The sequence below is a fragment of the Xyrauchen texanus genome, chromosome 18 (genome assembly GCF_025860055.1).
Source record: "Xyrauchen texanus isolate HMW12.3.18 chromosome 18, RBS_HiC_50CHRs, whole genome shotgun sequence".
Classification (NCBI taxonomy): domain Eukaryota; kingdom Metazoa; phylum Chordata; class Actinopteri; order Cypriniformes; family Catostomidae; genus Xyrauchen; species Xyrauchen texanus.
The window spans coordinates 26,756,759-26,775,322 of NC_068293.1; the positions used below are offsets into that span (position 1 = coordinate 26,756,759).

General features: G+C 38.3%; 1 protein-coding gene across 2 annotated transcripts in view; it reads right to left on the reverse strand.

Moving 5' to 3' along the window:
* The window catches only part of ramp1 (receptor activity modifying protein 1), a 79,517-nt gene that overhangs the window by 13,189 nt on the left and 47,764 nt on the right, over positions 1 to 18,564 (reverse strand). The window contains exon 4 of one of the 2 annotated variants that reach the window (XM_052148680.1): positions 16,168 to 17,399. The exons of the other annotated variant lie outside the window; for it this stretch is intronic. The gene's annotated coding sequence lies outside the window, so the exon portion shown is untranslated. Of the gene's footprint in view, positions 1 to 16,167; positions 17,400 to 18,564 lie in introns of those variants that run through there. 2 annotated transcript variants of the gene reach the window in all.

The window sequence follows — 18,564 nt, forward strand, 5'->3', positions numbered from 1 at the left end:
GGGGCGGACTGGCCATTGGGAGAACCGAGCGGTCCGGTGTTCAGACGTGCAACGTGCTGAATGGGCCGCGATAAGGTTAAAACGAGCCGCAGTGTTATGCATAATGGACCACAATATCCAGGAAATGACAGCAAACCCCTCCCGAAGTGGTTGATAAATCTGAAACATTTCTGTATGCAGACGGGGAAGATCATGAGGATCCAGAGGTACTTCTAACTAAATTCTCTGAATTGTGTTTACCCGCAAAAAAACATCATCATGGATAGACATGCATCATGGATAGACATTCTTGGTCTCCACTTTGAAAATCCTGGCAAAGAAATGTGAATTCACTCATTAGAGACCGCATAATTTACAGTATATAAAATGACACCATTCCCAAACAGTTACTCCATGCAAAAAACTCACCCTGGACTTGGCTGTTAACATATGTTTGCTGCATCAGCCAGAGATAAGTATGAGAGAGCTGAGAATAGACACAGAAGTATGTGCTTTGCAAAAAACCTGTTGCTCAAACTGTAATGGCCAACATTCTTCAGAAAAAGTGCTATACAACAACGCTGCAAAGTGGTAAACTAAACCACTTTGCGAGATGCTGCAGGTCAGCACCAGCACAGCCAGTAGGTGCTTCCAGCAAAGGATAGAATACATGAGCATGATGCACAACCTGATAACAATATGCTGGACACTTTTTTTCTGTGACCCTGTTGAGCTCACCAGTCAGAAGGGTGAGATTTTCACAACTCTAAAATTGAGAAATGGAAATGGCCAACTGAAAGTAAAAGTTTATATGGGCGCCAAATTAATGTGATATCCAAACGAATGCTGAATAATTTGAAACACACCATCCCTATCAACACAGCAGAGAAAGTCGATCTTTTATTGGCACTTGGAAAGGAAGCATAAAGAAAGATAAGCTAAGTTTAAGTGATGCTAGCAAAGGAAGCTAGCTAACATTAGCAATCTGCCTCTCATTCCATTCAACTCGGAAAGTCGGATTTTCCAACTTCTTACTGGGAAAAGAGCAATGAATGCCGTAATAACAACTTGGAAAGTCGTGCAGACATTTTAAAGGTGCAGGTGTGTGAAGTCACACAATCTTGTCGGCACCCAGGAATATGTACAATATAAGTGATAAACATTCACTTTTGTTAAATAATATCGATAAATTTGTCAATGTTCCTACATTACATGATATTAAAGCTTGTTTAACATACGTTAACATAGTAGCATGTGTCCAAAACATGGTAAATTATACTCTCTGTTGATAATTGTACACCTGCAGCACAAATGCTAGTGTTGCAGATTGTTTACGAATTGGGTTAATAGGAGACATCTCTGGTGACTGTCAAACACCTGCTAAGCTAACAGGATTGTTGCAGTTTTGTTTCCTTTAACATCATCTTCTGAACATCTGGCATTGGAATGCCTTTAGTCGGAGATCAGAGATATCAAGTGGAATATTCCACATCCAATATGGCAATAAAAGAGGTGAATGAAGAGGAATATTCCTTTGTTTTCTGTGGGTGTTTTTATGGGAATGTGGATCTTTCAGATCAATTTGAGGAGTGCCTATGGTTTGCATATTCCACATTTTATCGTAAGTGTATTATGCTGTGTGGGACTCGCACTGGTCTGGTCTTGGTCTTGACTTGGTCTCAACCCCTCAAATTCTTGGTTTCATCTCAGTCTCGATACACCCCAGTCTTGGTATTGACTTGGTCTTGTTTTAGGTGGTCTTGACTACAACACTGCTAAGCTGTGTATTGCGCATAATTATTAATCAATGGGTCAGATTTAACTGTTCATGAGATGGATAGACTGAGGAAAAAAACTGTTCCTGTGACTGCCGGTTCTGGTGCTCAGTGCTCTGTAACATTGGTCAGAGGGTAACTGTTCAAAAAGGTAGTGAGCAGGGTGAGTGGGGTCCAGAGTGATTTTTCCAGCCCTTATCCTCAATCTGGAAGTGTACAGTTCTTGAAGGGAGGGCAGGGGGCAACCAATAATCCTCTCAGCAGTTCGAACTGTACTTTGTTTTCTGATGTCCAATTTTGTAGCTGCACCAAACCAGACAGTTACCGAAGTGCAGAGGACAGATTCAATGGCTGCTCAGTAGAACTGAATCAGCAGTTTTCAGCAGTACACAAGTGTATTACCCCATGATTTCAGGTCTCATGTTAACGCGGGTTTCTAGTAAGGATGCACCGATCCGATACCTGGATCGGTATCGGCTCCAATACTGACGTTTTTAGATGGATTGGTATCGTTCCAACGAGCCCGATCCAAATCCGATTCTGTGTGTTAGTCATGATCGTTACTGTGTCATGCTCCTAAAATGCACCATAAAAGCACCATTTAAGTTGTCCATATAACTCATGCATTTTATTCAAAGCCACTTGAAGACATTCGATAGCTTTATAAACTGCAAAAGGCTGCGGTTAATAAGTAAATATACAAAGGTAGTATGCATGCGCAGAGCGTTAGTGAATGGTGCTGCTCTGTAGACACATAAACATAACGCGCTGGCTGGTGAGGCGGCCGTGCCAATTCTCAGACCTCCAAGCTTGTGGCTATTTAACTATGTTAGTGCTACTCACAAACAACATCTCAGATGTAGATGCTCAATAGTTCGTTTCACTTATAATATGTATTTAAAATGGCACCGGAGGACCATTGTACCAGAATTTGAAGTAGCCCACAAAATGACACTTACAGCTTACAGGACTTCCTGGTGTGTTAAGTTCATCAAAATAAAAGCACGAGTAATATTCTGTGCGCATAGCAAGAGTTATACTTTCGGTTTCATTTGCTCCGTGTCCACAGAAATACCCATGTACTCAGTTGTGTCAATTAAATGTCTTCTTTTAATCTTGATCGTAAATAAATCAAAACAAACAAAATGGAAACAAAATATATAATCTTAAATATCACAGATGCGGTAAAGAAACTGTGTGACTCCACTCTCTGCTATCTGCGTACTCCCCCCACTCAATTCTACTTTCGCTGTTCTTAAGGGGACAGTACTCAATTTAAACATATTACATATTTCAATGCAAAGTAAGACATTTTCATCCAAAAAGTACACATGCATCAAATTGGTCCCACGAATGCAAACAATCAAAACACAAACATCCAAAGGGCATAATGCACTACAATATATACGATACCAACATGCAACTGAGCCTTTGCAAATAGGCTCCTATATTACCGGCCCCTAATTGTTCTCAAACTCATTGAAACATTTAATTAAACTTAAACAGAAGGAGCCATATTACTTTAATGTCCTTTGTAAATCCAATGGGTCTTTCCAAAATGTTCGTTTTTGTCTTAATGCGGACATGTCGCACAAGACCCTTCTTGTCAGGAATAGTTTCAATGACCCTTGCTATCACCCATGAATTTCTTGGGGCGGAGTCATCGACTACCAGAACAATATCAGTTTCTTGTTGTGTTATTCCACTTTTGTCTCTGTTGCAACTGCGGGAAGTATTCACAAGACCAACATTTCCAGAACAGATCAGAAACGTACTGTACCTGTTTACATCTGCGTCTAGAATCAGGTCTTCTTTGTCAAACAGTCCTGGAGGCAATGACGGCTTTGTCTTGAGTAACAACAAGTGGTTTGGAGTCAAAGCATCCAAATAATTTGTCACTTGATGCTGCTGTGATTGGACGACTGTTGACTATACCCTCTGCTTCACAGAAAACTGTTTGAAGGCATTCCTCATCAAGAATTTGTTCTCTGATTGTAGCAGTAAGGATCTTTCTTATTGAGCATATCAATCTCTCACATGCCCCGCCATGATGAGACCCAGTAGGAGAATTAAAAACCCACTTAATTCCTTGCTGACTGAGATGGTCCTGAATCCTTTGGTTGTTCCATTGTTTAATGGATTGTCTTAATTTGCACTCATCAGCTTCAAAATTGGTCCCATTGTCTGACCTGAGAAATTTCCCCTGCCCCTTTCTGGCTACAAACCAGCATATAGCATTTAAACAGGAATTTGTGTCCAATGAAGAAGCAAATTCAATGTGCACGGCATGAATTGCTAAGCAAGTGAAGATAACACCATATTTCTTGGCATGGGCTCTTCCACGTTTAACCATGAATTGTCCAAAGTAATCTACACCGACTCTTGTAAAAGGTGGATCGTCTGGGAACACTCAGTCTGATGGTAAGTCTGCCATTAGTTGTTTTCCTGTGGAGAAATGTAAACGATGACAAATAACACATCTTGCAAGCATTTAAATGATTGCAGATTTGGCACCAGGTATACAGTATTTCTGTTGCATATATGTCCACTATGTCCTGTTCTTTCATGAACATTTTGGAGCATTAAGTTGGTGACATGAATATCTTTCGGTATAAGCACAGGTCGCTTGCTTTATTCCGACATAGCAACATTGCTAAGTCTTCCACTGACATGTAAAACTCAACTGTGCAACTTGGGGGTTATCTGTAGATTGAACTACATATGTTAATGGCTTGTCCACTTTGTAGCGCTGAAATCTCCACATGAACGTCTCCCTTTGTCAGTACTTTACTATCTCAAGCTCAGCCTCCTTCAAATTATCAACTGATATGTGACTTCCTTTCCATTTAGCTTTGATGTCTGCCATCTTTTTGTTCACTAGCTGCTTGCCTTTACTCGAGTTGGCTAGAGTATCTGCAGCAGTAAGTGTTTTTCTCTTTTACACAAGTTCCAACAGCATGGTTTTACATTTTAGAATCCAAGCTACAATGTGCTAAAGCTTTATCCAGGAAGATAAATAATTCATCAGTTGTCTATCTGAACTGTTATTGTGTTGTGTTTGTATTGAATAATCCAACACTGACCTCTGGATCATTTGCAGATGTCCTCATTTGGTCCATGTTCTTCAGCCACTATTCTGTGGATTGGTAAAGAAAATCTGGGACTGAGATCCATTTTTCATTTAGCAAGAAAGTGTCAGCCTTCTGCCCTCTTGAGGCACAGTCTGCTGGATTTGAGGCAGTATCAACATGATTCCATTGTTCAATCTTTGAGCCTTTTTGAATAGTTGTGACTCTGTTTGCCACAAATGATCTGAATCTTGTGCTCTCATTTCTGAGATATTTAGGTACAGCTGTGCTGTCTGACCAGTAGACTGAAGGTTTAAGTTTTAGTTTAGTTCTCTTCTTAACATCAGATCCATTTTGTGTCAACTGTCGCGGCTGTCAGTTCCATTTGTGCAATTGTAGGCCTTTTTAGAGGGGCAACTCTGGCTTTCCCCATAATTAATGCACAGTGCACCTGATTCTGTTGATTACGCAAAAGAAGATAACTTGCTGTACCATACGCATCCTCACTCACATCAGCAAATTGATGTAGCTGTGCCACAATTGCTTCTACAAACCCTGCTGGTTTAATGCATCTGCTCACCTTGAACTCTTCAAATTGATGAAGTCCATTGAGCCAGTCTGTCCACCTTTGTTTTATTTGATCTGGAAGATCGTCATCCCATCCTATTTTCAGCCAGCACAAATCCTGCAGGATCATTTTTGCAGGTAAAACTACGGGTGCAAGAAACCCCAATGGGTCATAGATATAACTGACAATTGAGAGCAGTCCCTTTTGAGTGAATGGATGATCTTTAATGACTAATTTGAATTGAAATATGTCTGACTCAACATTCCAGTGGATGCCTAATGCTCTTTCCATTGGCAGTATTTCTTGATCAAGATCGAAGTCTCTCACTCCATCAGCCCATTCATTCTCAGGGATAGCTGTTAAAACAGCACAACTGTTACTTGTCCACTTAACTAGGTGAAAACCTCCTTTGGAACATATTGCCTGTAGACCATGATACAGCTCTATGGCTTGTGTCTCAGTGGCTGTGGACTTTAAACAGAAAAAATTTAAGAACCAGCATCAACAACATCAATCTTGAAAAATGTGCTATGATCTTCAGCACATTCAGATTCCTCAAATCATAGCTGGTGCAGCTGGGCGAAGAAGTAGTGCCAAACAAGTGGACAACCATATTGTGTTCCACCAAGTCTCCATTATAATCTCCATGAGGCCACCACAGGAACCTTAGGAGATTTGAATCTTCTTCATGAACGTGAACCTGGTGGAACATAGCTTCTACATCTGTCATAATAGCGATATTTTATTGCCTGAATCTTGTAATGACACAGACAAGATTATTTGTGAGGTTAGGACCTTGTAAATGTTGTGGGTTCAATGACATCCCTTGATAAGATGCCGCACAATCGAAAACAACTCTTCGTTTTTTTTTGACAGGATGGCACACCCCATGATGAGGTCTGAACCAACTTTTCACCTGTCTGCTTGTGATTGTCTTCTGTCAGCTTAACAGCATAGTCATTTCTGATGAGACTGTTTATAAAAGATGTATACTCTGTGTGGAACTCAGGATTTCTGATTAATTTTCTTTTCAAATTCAGAGCCCGTTGTTCAGCCACCACACGATAATTTGGCATCTGAACAGATTTGCTCTTCCGATTTGCTGAGTTATCATCCCTTCCATCCCTGCCTTACGCCCAATGTTAGCTGAGATAGGCTCCAGCCCCCCGCCACCCTGTACACAGGATAAGCGGTTGACGATGGATGGATGGATGGATGGATCATCCCTTCCATGTAACTGACATTACATTGCTGCATCCTGATAGAAACAATGAAAAAGAGTGATGTGCCTCTCTATCTTCTGGTTTGATAGAGGGCCAATGTAAAGCTTTATTCATGTATGTGACTGCAATCTGATTCTCATTTCCAAAATCCTCTCTCAGAAGCTGTTTTGCCTTAAAATAGCCTTCTGTAGGGTACATATGTAGACAACTATGAATCAGTTCCTTATGATTTCCAGTCATGTACTTTTCCATGAAGTACAAACGGTCCTTATTGTTATCAGTACGATCTTCAACTCCATGTTCAAAAGCTCAAATGAACAGTTTATAATTAAGAGGATCCCCTTTGAAAACATTTGTCAATTGAAGGAAGCATGGACATTTTTTGATGCTTCACTAAGCACTCAGTGATATTGGCTTGCCGCTCCATGGCATGGCATAAAGTATCAACTACGTCTCTTTTGGGATGGTGTTATTAGTTGGCTGTGGCCAAATAGGTTGAAACACATTATCAAGCAGACTTTCCTGTTTCAGTTCAACTTTATGAGCCGTTATACTACCTGACACCAAATCTATTTCTTGGTGACTTACTGATGAAGATCGACTGCTTTCATACTGCTTAATCTCAAGCATCAAAACAAGTGAATCATTGTCCATTGTCCTGTTGATGTGTGCAATCTTGCGACTAGTATTTTGTAAGAGTTGTCATGACAGTTGTCAGATTGTCATGTGCATTGTTGAGCTGCCACATAATTATGTGATCTGACATGAATTTTTCTTGACCAATATTCCAGTGTCTTTTCTTGTGTCCATCAGTGTTGGTAATCCCAGAAGCCCCATTCCAAACTACAGAAAAATGCTCATCAGAGAGTCTGCAAATAGACAGAATTCATTATACGGTAATGTGGGAGGAAGAAGGTAGAGAAAGGGAATGGCTATGTTCCTTTGGCATTTTCTTCAATGGGATCGAAAATCTAAAGTTCTCTTATGCTTTTTTTTAATTTATTCTTTTTACTCTGTGACAGCATCCTGTTGAAGCGTGATTTATACATCCTTTTATCTGTGAATTGTCATGGGTATTATGTTTGATTGCCCCAAGGATGGCACAATGACTGATATTTGCTTTTGATTAAGGCGGAGAGCTCATTCCTTCAGGCTCATAATATCTGCTTATACAATCAGTAACAGCTTTAAAGAAGAGATAGGAAGAGAAGAGCACAAGAATAGCATTCTAATTGATTGGTTCTAGCCTTGTTAATGTAATCACTGATGTCTTGACTCATGCAGTCTATTGTGAAAAGCATCAGGGGAGCAAAACACTCCCAACAGCTCCCAACAGGAAACAGCTGAGTATGGTTATAAAGTCTCTGACTTGCAAAATGGAGATATAAACTTGAACTCACGAAGCAGTTCCGGCACTGTCAGTTAGTAGCACATTAAAAGCACCTTCAGTTCACTCCCTTTATAAATACCTTATGACAGCAATCTATATCAAACCAGATCTGTATGCTAGTGTAGTTCTAAAAGTTTTTACAAATTGCATATTAAATACACATTATTTACACTCATGTACATCTGCCTAGGGTGTACACAAATTATTTTCCAATAAAATGCTCTCTAACAGGGGACTGTCCCCTCCCTCTAATACCTGAGGGCAAGTCAGAATTTATTTTGTGATAATCTGACTGTAAATGACCCCTTAATTAAAAAAATAAAAATAAACCTTCAGCTTTTGTGTTACAGTCAGCATTTGTGTCACATTGTTAAGTAGTTTAATTTAAACAAAATCCAATTAGGATTGCAAAATTTGTACATTATCATCCAGATTAATAGCCATTTGTGCTGGAACCATTAAAAGCCCCACATGCCAGAGAATAGTTATGCTATGTAAGGAAAGATCTGTGGGAGGAAGAATATTCTCTCTCTCCAGAGTTGACTGTAAAAACTGTAATTCTGTCATCCACATTCAGGCAGTTCAACATCTTCCCTCGGCCAAATAAACTGCCGTTCATCTCAATCTCTTTGTCTGCGAGGCATCCAAGAGTCAAGTTACGCTAATTATGTCACAGCAGATAAAGATCATCTCGTTTCACCCAGCCTCTGAAGAAAACACATTTTCTATCAGAATGAGGCCACTCCAATACCTTGACTTTGTTGTCATTAAGCCATTTTGCCACAACTTTGGAGGTTTGCTTGTGGTCACTGTCCATTTGGAAGACCTATTTGCGACTGAGCTTTAACTTCTTGGCTGATGTCTTGAGATGTTGTTTCAATATATACACATAATTTTCCTTCCTCATGATGCCATCTACTTTGTGAAGTGCACCAGTCCCTCCTGCAGCAAAACACCCCCACAACATGATGCTGCCACCCCCATGCTTCACAGTTGGGAGGGTGTTCTTTGGCTAGAAAGCCTCACCCTTTTTCCTCCAAACATAACGCTGTTCATTATGGATAAACAGTTAAATTTTGTTTCATCAGACCAGAGGACATTTCTCCAAAATCTTTGTCCCCATGTGCACTTGCAAACTGTAGTCTGGCTTTTTTATGGTGGTTTTGGAGCAGTGGCTTCTTCCTTGCTGAGCAGTCTTTCAGGTTATATCGATATAGGACTCGTTTTACTGTGGATATAGATACTTGTCTACCTGTTTCCTCCAGCATCTTCTCAAAGTCCTTTGCTGTCCTTTTTAATTTTCCCATTATGTCAAGCAAAGAGGTACTGAGTTTGAAGTTAGGCCTTAAAATATATCCACAGGTACACCTCCAATTGACTCCAATTAGCCTATCAGAAGCTAATTAGTTAATTGCCTAAATGTTGACATTATTTTCTGGGATTTTGGCTAACATATGTAATGTAAAAAAAAGACAAACAGAAGCTCTTAACACATATGCACTGCTCTTACACTTTCGTTTAGAACAGCACGAACACAAGCGGAGTGATACACACACACAGTGAAGCGTCGGAGTGCTGGTGTCAGACCATCAGTGCTCATGGAACGTCTCTCGTCCAATCAGATATGAGCACCGGAACTACCTAAATGTTGTGTATATATATGTATGTATGTATGTATGGGTATGTGTATATATATATATATATATATATATATATATATATATATATATATGTATGTATGTATGTATGTATCTATATGTATATATATATATATATACACACACATACACAACATTTAGGTAGTTCCGGTCCTCATATCTGATTGGACGAGAGACTATTAAAAATAGTCCATATGACTCATGTACTAAACGGTTCTGAAGCTATGAAGTCGTTATTTGCTGACAAAAGAATCCGTCTGCTGTTGCTCTTTTTCGCGTTGTATGGAGTACTTTTATAGTACTTTGTTGTGTTGCACAGAAGTTAGAATGGTTTGGAACATAACATTTTGTTCCAAACTACTGTGAACTATTCATTTTCACACATCTTTCAATGTCCACATGGTTGTGAGTCACATGCTACTGTAGATGTTTTTGGCAGTCTCCCTCCCAGGCCTGATATCAACATACCCTTGTGAACCAATATGACATTTAATATCCGGGGAAGACCTGTGGGAAAATGGGAAGTGCAGGGAGTTTTTTAACCCAGAGCAGTGGATATACTCAACTTGTCTTAGAGAATGCATCATCTCACACTTGATGCACCAGCCCACCCTTAGTATTTATGTAATGCCCAGAACAATCTAACCCAATCTTTGTCACTAGGCACCAGAGAATGACCACCTGTCAAGGTGGCAGATAGTCAGTGCTAAAAGATTATCTGGTTAAATATAATGCCATTCATGGAAAAGGTTGGTATTCAGGGTGCACTGTGGACAATGCATACTGGGAATTGGCCTGGACGGAATTGCCATAGAAGGCCTGTCTCTGTTTTGAGATGCTGACGAATTTCCCATATGATCTCTCATCAAACCAGCTATTTCCCCTTGGAATCCTGGGATGACTTTTACCTTTTAATATAACGCAATATAAAAACAGTTATTGTCAGTAATGTTAAGAAATACATTAAATACTGAGAGTACAGCTCGAACACAACTATGAAGATCACTCTCGGGAGATCCTGGTTATTTATGGCTCATATAGATATAGAATCTTAAATGATTATGTAAGTAAAGCTACACTTTTTCCACTAAAGAAAGCTACTCCATTTCTCTTATATAACTGGGGTGAAAATTATGCTGTTTTCCATCACTGTTCTCTCTCTACAATACTTTATACAAACAGACTGTCTATCTATCCATGAATCTGATTGTTATTCCAGTATTATTTAGGGAGACACATTTCAACCTTTTAAAAGCATTTAATATTTAAAGTTAAGAGAAGTGTGTGTAAGAGAATTTAAGAGAAATGTTGAGGAAATTCGGACAGTATAATTTGTGTCTTCATATGTCATGTACTGTCATCTTCCTCTGTGATCGGGTGGAAAAACGGAGAAGTCAGCTCACTAAGAAGTCAGAGGCAAAGTCAGAAATTCTACCTTTCTCTCTTTCAATGCTCAATTTCTCTTACATTTTTCAATATTTATACTCATTTTATTATTTTTATATTGTTTTTTAAAATTTATCTCTATGTTCCTATAATGCAAATCCCCTTCACTTGCCTCATTATCAGTTTATCATTACACCTGCCTTCCATTGTTCCCCTCCTTATTTGCTTCCCTATTTATTTCTCCTCTTTGGCTCGGTCCTGGGCTGATTAGTTTCTTGGCTGTTTCCTGATTAGTGTCTGTTGGTACTAGTTTGTTTTCTTTTCTCATTTTTTCCCTCTTAGGGGTCATTTCATTGCTCTGTCATGTTTGGCTAAGACTTTTGTGAATGAGCAGATGCACAGAGTTGTTTAGCTTTTTCTTCACTAATAAAGGATTTTTGGTTTATATGACTGCATCTGCATCTGGGTTATTTCCACAACTCCTGACACAGAATGGGAACACTGTGAAGTTTGTGTTTATCCAAAGTGATGTCATTAGTATTCATATATATTTGTATGTAACATTTACACATACTATACAATGTTCTACCCTTTGATAGACACTGAAATGTAAAGAATAAACATAAGCAATTTTAAAAATGTACAGCTATAGAGACAGATCTTTACAAACCCTCTGAAGAAAATGTGAGATGAAAAATGAAACTGCAGAAACATCCACATTTCGTGGTGCTTCAATGAAACTTTTGGCATCGCAAATCCAATGCCCATCGAGAAAAGCTACCATGCATTTGATTGTGCTTGAACAAGCTTATAAATATAGTTGGTTATGTAAAGCAAACTCAAAAATGTATTGCATTATGCGTTGTAGTGAAAGTTGAAATTTTACTTGTGATTTGTGTGAAAGGGTATAAAAGTAATTGTTGTTTTAACACCTCTAGTGTTCATTTCACCAGAAAACTGCTGCAATATGTACAATTAGCCACTTAAAAATTATTTAGCAAAAATGTAGGTATAGAAATGTAATTCTGAGACAGGTTGAATAAAAGTATGATTTCCACTTTTTGTTTTGCTTAATTTAATTTTCATTAAACCACAACAAGTACAAAACACAAGTGAAACTGTCATTGTTACAGTGTAGAATTTACTTGTTTCACTCATTTCCTGAGTATGCTGTCTCGATTGTTCCAAAACTTCAGATTCTCAGAGCCCCAAAGGATTTGTAAACATTTGTTCATCTCTAAAGTTGTTTAAACTTTACGCATGAATACGTATGGATACTGAGATATTGTCATCATGAGGTCTTAAAAAAAGAGTGATCAAATCAGATATTATGTTCTTCACTTCACTGGACTGTGAAACTTTTTATGTCCTAGTTTATGTATGATATAACATAATAATATATGTGTGGATGTATAGCAAGCCTTAAGTACTGCAGAGGGAATTGTTTATCTCGGTGTGCAGCTTAAAAACTGATGAAAAGCCAGGGTTTTCTGACCTCATGTATCAGTGCTTTTTATAGATGGGAAAAAAACACCTCTAACATCTTACTGTAAGAGAGACTGCAGTTCACATATTTTTATTCTCATCACAGGCTCTGTCATGAAACTGATTCCTGTGTTTGTCTGTTAAAGCTGCACTGCTGGCCTTTGGTCTGTGAATTAAAGAAGACGAACATGTACTGTGGCTTCAGTCCCTCTGAGCACCCCATGTGCACCACTTTGACACTGGTGCAATTATTTGTGATGTCTTGCAGAATTTGTATGTTGGGAGAAAGTATGTGGGTGTGTGTGTTTTGCCGTGGGATTCTTCTTTTAAGATTCAGAAGACTGCAATAAGAATGTGAACGCAAGGGTCAAACGTGACCGTATGTACGCACAAGAGACAGTGGATCTGATCAGCATCTGTTTGATACATTACATCTCAAGTACTAAACCATAACAGACTTAACATTATAGAAGATTTAGTCTCTTTTTCAATTCTGATTATTAGCAGAAAGTTCTAAAAAGAACAATGTTATTAGTTGTTCTAATCAAATACATTTTTCCCTAACATATTTCAGTTGAACTCTTATATCCTGCCTCCATTTAACATTTAGAAATCGTATTGTTCCGAGTTTAAATCTGATTGGATGAACCTGGTTCAAAGCTGTTGTACAAGGCCAATAAACACACAACTCTATGTTTGTGTTACACTGCTACATTACCAGACAACCACAAACAGCCTACAGTTTGAATAATGAATTGTGCACGAGTTGTATAGACTACAGTACTTTCTAATTTACATTTTTTAACCATTTCTTTAATTGCTATTTGCAGTCCATAGAGATACAGTAATTGGATATTACAATGATTATATTATCAGATTTAAAACTGATCCTTATTGATCCAAAACCATTCACAATGACCCATAAAACATCACCATGTCATTACAACCTGTGTAACGTGTATTTGTGAGCTTGTTTTCAGCTTCAGCGTTCAGTCCACTGCACATGTCCTTAAAATCTCTTTATCAAGGCAATTTACTTTTTAAAGAATGAAGTGTTCTAATTAAGAATCTATTCGGTAAAGAGAAGCCAAATAACCATCTTTGTCTTCTCAGGAAGTGTCACTGACAGATCAGCTTACTGCTCTGAGCTTTTCTGTGACTTCCTATTGAAGCCCTCTTCACGCTGCACTGATCTCCAGGGACACTGCATGAATACATGCTCCATTCCAAGTCCTTGTGTCTTATTACTAATACCTATTGGTCTGAAAGGAATTTTAACTCAGAAATGAAAATTCTGATACATTTACTCAACCTGAACTTTTTCACTGTGAAACACAAAAATAAAAGATACTGTGGAATGTCCAGCTTGATCTATTCCACTATGTATTGAGCTAAACACAAAATAAATAAATAAAAGAATTATAGTGTGCACTATATTCAATTCTTCTTTTGTAATATTTATATGGAACTAACCGATAATGTTGTGTGACAAGCAGATATAACACATACATATTTACTGAAAATCATTCTATCTGCTGTAGTCCTCATATCAAATCAAAACGTTTTGCCATTTTTGGAGCTCAGCAGCACCGATAAGAAAAACTAGTAAATTATCACATAATTTAGAGTTTTGGGTGAAATGTTCCTTTAAATTACTTTGCTGAAAACAGTAAATAAAACTTTGGTTTGTGCCATTTCATTGTGATGGAGATGAACAGCACAGCAGAGTTTTTTTGTATTTTCAAGTTTAAGTATTTTCCTGAGATATGCTAGCCTTGGCTTTTTTCTAAGAACCAAGGGCTGTATTTTTTATTTGCAAAGAGAGAATTGTCATTCTCGGTTTATATGTCTGTATAATACATTTGACATTTCTATTCTTACCAAAATTAGTCTATTGAGAACCTATTTGTACAAATAAAAACATCTGGTATTCTCAGATGTGAAAACCATGTTTGGAATATCTATAAAAAATAATTCATGTTAAACTCATTCTTTAGATGTGTAAATTTACTGTCTTGTGGAGGGGACCATGGGTCTGTAAAAACATCCTTAGTGCAATACATTAACAAAGCACTGCACTAACTAGTGACTCATGTTCACTTGCGTCACCTTCCAAACTGTGAGAACCTCATTCAATTGCACTCGAGTTTCTAAATAAAACTGCCTATTGCTCATCCCAACTGCACTCCGAACTAAGAATAGGTATTATCGCAGCTAGAGTTCAGAACCAACAACTCTCTCTGTATTGTCACACATACATACTGTATGAAAGAGCATTTCTCTACCTATTTTTATACACTCTTACTTTAGTTAAGCATGCAAACCATTGTCTATCAATGATAAAGACCTTTTACTGCAATTCAGCATTTCAGTCTTTTTCCTCTCTTTCACTCTTGGCTTCTCATTCAAAGAGGATGTTTGATTGGTTGATGCTTGGACTATTTTAGACAGTGGAATAAACAGCCACTCTGTTCTATGGATCTGGAGCGTTTATGATTCTTGCCAAGCAGGGGTGGAGAGGACAGAGGGCATTTTCATCAGTGCTTTTTTAAGCCAAACCTGTTCACAAGCTACAAATGACTCAGCCAAGTGAGAGACATGAGATGAGAGAGAGACAGACCTGTTTCAAAGTCTGGTGTTTTATTTCTCTCCCAGCTTGGCACTAATATGTGATGTAATGACCTGGCAGAGCATGGAGGCCAAACACTAAGTGTCTTTCTTCTTGTCTTGAAATGTCAGTCAAATGATCATTCCTTCCTCTGGCTTTTTGATGAGGCCAGGAGGATACAGACTTTCTGGACCCTGAATATGTGCCTTTTCCACAATCATATTATGGTCTTATGCCAATGTTTGTAAACTGATGAGACTTTTGAGTCCATAGAAGGTCACAAATGAGATTTCCTTCATACCTCAATTGTTTCTCATTTATTATATATAAATCAGGAGAAGATTAGGAGAAGGAGATTAAAGAGAGACAACTCAAATGGCCAATCCTGTTTTGGGGGAGCCCAAACTTCAACCAATCTGTGTCCATGTGAAACATCTAATGCTAATTAGGGTAAAACTCACTTTTGCTTTCCAATGAAAGTAAAATGTCATGTTTTGCACTATTGAAGAAAAATAATGGAAACTTGGGATTTTTTTTTCCAATGGAAACCACAGCAATAAAAGTAGCCATTGTTTTGACTTGTGCTTTGGAGAATATTTGTCTTTATCAAGAGAATCAATTTTGGTGTCCTTGATTTTCCCCACATTCATTGACTGATTAAGAGCTTTTGAGTCTGTGTGCTTTGCTTTAAATCATGAAAGCCACCCACATTCAGAGTTCTACATTGTAGAACAAACCCACATACTTACTTTACATGTGGGAGGCATTGTGAAGCGACTTGACTTCTTACAAACAAACAACTTTTATTGTTGCCAAATTAAACACAGAAAATGGGGCAGAAAATCGGTTAGAGACTCAGCCGAGTTCTTTGATTCATATCACGGTTGAATGAGTTAAACAATCCAAGAATGGAGAAACAGAACATTTTTCAGAAGACTTCAGGGGATTAATATTCACATGTAAAAGACTAAAACCTTAAATGTGAAAACACTAAATACTGTGAAGTAATGATAAAATGTATTTATTAACCAGTCAGAGTACATTCAGTCACATCCTGCTGGAAAATCCAGCAAAAAAACAACTACATGTTTTGGAACACAGAGGAGGTTTCTAGCTGGTCTATACTGGTTTTTGTTGTTGAACAGCTGTATTACCAGTTGGTGAAGACCTGGCTTAGCAGGGAGACTATCTTGGACCAGCAACAAAGTTACCAAAACCAGCTAGACCACCTTAAGCTGGTATCAGTTTTTCCAGTAGGGCCCAAGATGGTCATCCATATAAAAAAATCTCCAACCAGCTAATGACCAATTTGGACAATAGAAACCAGCTACCATGTTCCAAAGCACAGCTACCACCTCAAAGTTTTGTCCATGCAGTGATATTTTACATTCAGTCATCAGATTCACAGCCTGAACAAGAAAGTACTTCTATTACAGATTAAAGATGGGAAGGTGGTACTTTATCAAATATATAAAAAAGAATAGCTGAAATTGTTCTCTTGGAAAAATATTGCAGATCTCCTTCAGGTCTTTACTTAAGCATGGGCTGTCCAGATGTCAGAATTACTGATTTAATTAAAATATAATCAGCCTTTCACTTAAATATCCTACTGAATTCATTCTGGAAAACCTTTTTATACAGAGGATACAGAATCTGTTTGTTATGCAATGGGTTCAATGTGTTATCAAAGTACATCTGTACTTTACTATTGCATTCATCATAAGTTAAACAATGTCTTTTAAGCAACATAAATAAAACAGAACTGAATAGCAGAAGTGGTTTATAGCTTTGAGACTTAACTCAGTGAGTTATACCTGACATCTACACCAGTCTCATCGACATGATAAATCCAAGGCAACTCTTTCATGTGGACTCAATAAGAGTCCAGTCAGGGGGCTGGGTAGCTCAGCAAAAAAAGATGCTGACTACCACACCTGGAGTCGCAAGTCTGAACCCAGGACATGCTGAGTGATTCCAGCCAGGTCTCCAAAGCAATCAAATTGGCCCGGTTGCTAGGGAGGGTAGAGTCACATGGGGTAACCTCCTCGTGGTCGCTATAATGTGGTTCTCGCTCTCGGTGGGGTGTGTGGTGAGTTGTGTGTGGATGCCGCAGAGAATAGTGTGAAGCCTATGTCTCTGCTCTAACGTGCTCAACAAGCCACATGATAAGATGCTTGTATTGACGTCTCGGACACGGAGGCAACTGAGATTTGTCCGCCGCCACCCAGATTGAGGCGAGTCACTGCGCTGCTTCAAGGACTTAGAGCACATTGGGAATTGGGCATTCCAAATTGGGGAGAAAAGGGGAGAAATAAAAAAATAAGATTCCAGTCATAAATAACTTGCTTCGATATCATTCACATACTGAGTTCACAGCATGAGGGCCAGACACACAGGCCTTTTTAAAGAAGCAAAAAACATGGTGATCCAATGAAGACAAACAAGACAACACAACATTTATTTTAGGCAATTTAACCTTGCAAATAGAAAAGATCAATCCTCATCAAGTCGTCTATCTGATAACATTATTGAAGTTCTCAACTTCAGAGTAACCAGCATGTGCTTGACTTGGCTCATTAAAACAGACTGAAATTGGCATGCTGGGATATGATATTGCCCTTCCTTAGAAATTTGTGAATACCCCACTGTCAGTTTTGTGATAAATGGAAATATACTTGCTCAAAAAACATTGTGCTACATGAAAGCAGCTAATGAGTGCTAGTATTAGAAGCTCTGCGATTGCAGTTGAAATATGATCAGAATCATTGTTAGAGAATGGAAATTTGATGGTGTAATACTGTATCACTTTTAGTGTGAAAGTGGGCCAGAGAATGTGCCTGCTGACTTTTGTCTTATTAATGATGGTATATGACTTGGTGGTGAAGTACATTTTAATTTTACCACATTTTAATGTGAGAGGACAATAAAACAACTGAACTTTACCTTTTTCATTCAAGATTTTTGTTTAACATATAGGGTCATTTATATTTTCACAAAAATTAGCTTGAGATCAAACAAAAATGTGTGGACCCCCTGCAATATTTCCACATACCCCCTGTTGAAGGCTCTAGTTTTTGTGGAAGAAATCATGTATTTAGCTGAAATAATATTCATCATTATTAATTTTTAAATGCCAACAAAGTGATTTAGCTTACCTTTCTTCTGATCAGTTCAGGTCAGTCAATGTCAAATAATGATCAATGTTAAAGTGATTTGTAATGAGTGCACGAGCTCCTCTAATTGGTGCATTTCTTACTGTAACACTTTGAGTATTGCTTTAAATAACTATTTGCTCCAGTGCGGCTCCAGAGATGGGTGACGGATTTATCTAATTAGCGGGGAATTTGTGCGTATTCCTTGTGTCATTCCGATTACCCTTTCATCACATGGTTATGAATATCCTTTCAAACATGGCTCTAAATGC